We start from the raw sequence: 5,416 nt of genomic DNA on the forward strand, positions 1-5,416 counted from the left end.
ACAGTATAAAAGGCTTTCAATTAATGACAAATCCGGGATAGGTCCGGCAATATTGCACCTGAGCACTAGTAGCCAAAATAAGGTTGACAGATACCAAGGTCTGACATCATCTTAGGGCTAACTGGCACAACAAATAAATAAGAGCAAAAGAAGAAGCAAATGCTAATGCCCAAGAATTTAAATAGGATTAAGTACACACGAGGCTAAAATCAATTGCTAGCACCTTGGACATCATCTTAGGCTTAACTGAAACTACAAATAAATAAAGGTAAAAGAACAGACAAATGACAATGCCCATCAATTTAAATAAAAATGAGTAAGCACAAGGCTGAAAGCAAAAGCGATTGCTAGCAACTTAACAAGCACACAAAAAAATATCAAACTGCTGCCACATCGCAAAACGGAACGGACGCGCACGCAGTCCCCAGCAAGCCAGAAAACCAATAACACACACTCCAGCAACCGAGACAGACTGACCACAGTAATTTCAACTCAGAATCGGGGGGCGTGAGCACACCGGGTCCACGCAAAACACACTGCCACATAATTCTCACCAACAGATACGGCTGACCCCCGGGCGGGAAAACAGGGGCGACGATCGGGTACACACCAGCAGAAAACTCGACACCCAGACACCGGCTAAAACGGAATCACGCAGAAAATATAAACAACAGCTGAAGTAAGGTGAAGTAAGGTGAAACGAACCCCGCCACGCAGACCGGACAGAGCAAACACACAGAAAGCCTGCCCTGCAGTCCTTACAACTCCTGGGTGCGGAGACCCAAGCGATATCGTGGCACCCTTTTCAGAGGCTGAGAACCTCGAGCGATCGCGTCCGGGGATCCATCAGTTGTCCACTACAACGCCCAAATCAACGAGGCCCGCCAACAACGAGACCACACCTCCGTGCCGGGGCGGAAGGCAAAATACCACCAGCTCGGTGCGAATCCAACTGCCGAGACGATCGCGAGCGGCCCCCCGCGAGAAACGATCCAGAGGGCAGCAGCCGCCTCAGCACCTGCGCAGGCCGAACCACACGGAAACAGAAATACGAGGGCAGTTCAATAAGTAATGCAACACATTTTTTTTCTGAAACAGAGGTTGTTTTATTCAGCACTGAAATACACCAGGTTATTCCCCAATCTTTTAGCTACACAACACTATTTTTCAACGTAATCTCCATTCAATGCTACGGCCTTACGCCACCTTGAAATGAGGGCCTCTATGCCTGCACGGTACCATTCCACTGGTCGATGTCGGAGCCAACGTCGTACTGCATCAATAACTTCTTCATCATCCGCGTAGTGCCTCCCACGGATTGCGTCCTTCATTGGGCCAAACATATGGAAATCCGACGGTGCGAGATCGGGGCTGTAGGGTGCATGAGGAAGAACAGTCCACTGATGTTTTGTGAGCTCCTCTCGGGTGCGAAGACTTGTGTGAGGTCTTGCGTTGTCATGAAGAAGGAGAAGTTCGTTCAGATTTTTGTGCCTACGAACACGCTGAAGTCGTTTCTTCAATTTCTGAAGAGTAGCACAATACACTTCAGAGTTGATCGTTTGACCATGGGGAAGGACATCGAACAGAATAACCCCTTCAGCGTCCCAGAAGACTGTAACCATGACTTTACCAGCTGAGGGTATGGCTTTAAACTTTTTCTTGGTAGGGGAGTGGGTGTGGCGCCACTCCATTGATTGCCGTTTTGTTTCAGGTTCGAAGTGATGAACCCGTGTTTCATCGCTTGTAACAATCTTTGACAAGAAATTGTCACCCTCAGCCACATGACGAGCAAGCAATTCCGCACAGATGGTTCTCCTTTGCTCTTTATGGTGTTCGGTTAGACAACGAGGGACCCAGCGGGAACAAACCTTTGAATATCCCAACTGGTGAACAATTGTGACAGCACTACCAACAGAGATGTCAAGTTGAGCACTGAGTTGTTTGATGGTGATCCGTCGATCATCTCGAACGAGTGTGTTCGCACGCTCCGCCATTGCAGGAGTCACAGCTGTGCACGGCCGGCCCGCACGCGGGAGATCAGACAGTCTTGCTTGACCTTGCGGCGATGATGACACACGCTTTGCCCAACGACTCACGGTGCTTTTGTCCACTGCCAGATCACCGTAGACATTCTGCAAGAGCCTATGAATATCTGAGATGCCCTGGTTTTCCGCCAAAAGAAACTCGATCACTGCCCGTTGTTTGCAGCGCACATCCGTTACAGACGCCATTTTAACAGCTCCGTACAGCGCTGCCACCTGTCGGAAGTCAATGAAACTATACGAGACGAAGCAGGAATGTTTGAAAATATTCCACAAGAAATTTCCGGTTTTTTCAACCAAAATTGGCCGAGAAAAAAAATGTGTTGCATTACTTATTGAACTGCCCTCGTACAAGTGGCTATCGATAGTGCCGGATACGCAAAGCGCCAGAGAAATGGCACAAATGTGTTTTGGCTTAATTGTGGAAGACGTTTGTTATTGGGCCTTAAGCCGTTTGTGCTATTGCTAAATATAGTTAGCTGATGTTCTTGGACTATCTGTTAATGAGCAACGCCGTAGGGTGATTAATAATTTGTTCGCAACTGCTTAATACTTGAATCACTTGATTATCTCATCTTGGTCCTCCATCGTGGTGTGACCGTAGTTGTTTTCTAATTATCATCTTACTCTCATGCATTCCAAGTGTTGTATTTAACTGCGCACTTTTTCATTGGAAAAGTTTTAATTTTTTAATCAACTAGTGTTCTAGTATACTTTATTTTGTGAACGCAGTACCTTTCTACGACCCGAGCAGCTCCCTATCGTATCAGATTCTAAAATTTCTTCATTACTTTTTATAAGACACATGGTTAACAGTTTTTACAGCCCAAACAATTGTTTAAGATTGTGTCACATATGATCTTTATAAGGTATTTAATTTGAAGCATGTAAAAATTTACTGACAATGTTTTAACAAGTTTTCTCTTCTTAAAAAACGTACACGAAGATTGTAGTATCACATGAAGAGAATGTAGTTGATGTACCGACTGTAATGCTACAACACGCATACAGGCTGGTTTTAGTGAAACGTTCGCTACTTGAGAGGGTCCCCATGAAAAGTGAGTCAACGTAGGACAATGAAACTTTGAGGAAATATTTGTGAGGACACGCCGAAGAAAAATAACGAAAAAAGCATAGAAAAGCACACATTTTAATTTCCACGCGAGAGGGTAACGTTTATTAACTGCTTACTGTGTTAACGTTTCATATTGCAAACGATGCTCAGTGTGACCACCATCTGCATCCACGACAGCCTGGAACCGCACTAGAGATTACACTAAAAAAAATGTAAATGTCATGTGACTAGGACCACCCGTCGGGTAGCCCGTTAGCCGGGTGCAAGTCTTTCGATGTGAGGCCAATTCGGCGACTTGCTCGTTTGCTCGTCGATGGGGATGAAATGATGGTGAGTAGGACAATACAACACCCAGTCCCTGAGCGGATAAAAATCTCCGACCCAACAGGGAACTGTCGCGCTGACCACTAAACTACCGGGGACGGACAGAGATTGCACTAATGCTGCCTGAAAAACGGTGCACCACGGAATAGCAGTAGTGACACAGCTTGTGTACTGAAACTCCCTGGCAGATTAAAACTGTGTGACGGACTGAGACTCGAACTCGGGACCTTTGCCTTTCGCACTATCCCGCGAAAGGCAAAGGCCCTGAGTTCGAGTCTCGGTCCGGCACACAGTTTTAATCTGCCAGGAAGTTTCATATCAGCGCACACTCCGCTGCAGAGTGAAAATCTCATTCTAGCTTGTGTACTGCCTGAAAATCGCACATTGCGTCAGCACTCACAGCCATGGCAACAGTAACTTCTTCAACAATTTGTGGCAGAATTGGCCATCGGCCACTTGTTGGAGCAATTCCGAAGTGACCAGTTCATTCGAACCTCCGAATCATGTTACTCAACCCCATTGTGGGTATAGGACCTTTTCGTAATTCTCGATTCTCGCGAAGAGCTGCATCACTCTTGCTCCTTATAGATGTCAGCTACCTCCAGCCGTAATTCACACTGATGTTTGTGTTTCATTCCTAATTCGCCATACCCATCTACTCTGGGTCACGCAGCAGAAGTTTAATTATAGCCAACCTGTACAATGACAATTCGAGATCCAATGCGTCGCCTGTAAAAAAAAAAAAAAAAAAAAAAAAAAAGAAGTGTAGAGTCCTAAACCTGCTGCCCACCAATAAGACAAAGGCACGCCATATGCATGGTACACATTTATGACTCAATGTAGATGAGCTTGTTTTGATATGTAATACACATCCATTTGCTAATCATACTTGTACTTATTAGGACAGTGGTAAATCATCCGGATTACACAGACTACGACACAACTGCGAATAAGACTGATCTAGAAAGTCCTTAGACTTTTGCCGAGAGGTTCTAGGCGCTACAGTCGCAGGTTCGAATCCTGCCTCGGGCATGGATGTGTGTGATGTCCTCAGGTTAGTTAGGTTTAAGTAGTTCTAAGTCTAGGGGACTGGTGACCTCAAATGTTAAATCGCATTGTGCTTAGAGCCATTTGAACCATTTTTTAACCAAAAGTTTTGCAATCACAGACGAAAATAAAGGAAATTTATACAGGCGTTCCTTTTCTAAATTATAATGTAGTATTCATCACAAATAATTTAAAAGTAAATGCTCAATGGCTTTAATGATTTTCGTATTGGATTATGTCTTTTCTCCTTTCTCTTAGTAAATATTGTGTGTTCTTGTTTATATATTGTAAGGAGATTCTACCAAATAATGGCAAGGCCTGTTCCAACCTAGTTTTTGAAAGAAACATCAAAAACTTTTAGTAAACTGGATCAACTGTTTTGCAAAAAAATGTTCTTTTATGCAAGGTTAGGCATACGACTTTAAGACCCACCAGGGCTGCCGAGCGCGCTAACGCGGTGCTTCCTGGACTCGGCTAGGCGCGCCGGTCCCGGATCGAATCCGCCCGACGGATTAACGACGAGGGCCGGTGTGCCGGCCAGCCTGGATGTGGTTTTTAGGCGCTTTTCCACATCCCGCTAGGTGAATACCGGGCTGGTCCCCACATTCCGCCTCAGTTACACGCGTGGCAGACATTTGAAACACGTCCGCACTCTTTCACGATTTACACTCGACGCAGACAGTTGGGGTACTCTGATTCCATCCTGGGGGGTACGGGGTGGCGGCAGGAAGGGCATCCGGCCACCCCTAACACTAACACTGCCAAATCTGTTGCAACCACGCCGACCCTGCGATCGTTGCGGGACTATGGCGTAAGCGAAAGAAAGAAAGGCATACGATTTTAAGATGATTTGATGATAATAGACTTCATTAATATAAATGTGTGTGATGCTGTGTATTATAGAGGATCAAGAAAACAAAACAAAAGG

This window comes from Schistocerca cancellata, chromosome 3 (genome assembly GCF_023864275.1).
Source record: "Schistocerca cancellata isolate TAMUIC-IGC-003103 chromosome 3, iqSchCanc2.1, whole genome shotgun sequence".
Classification (NCBI taxonomy): Eukaryota; Metazoa; Arthropoda; class Insecta; order Orthoptera; family Acrididae; genus Schistocerca; species Schistocerca cancellata.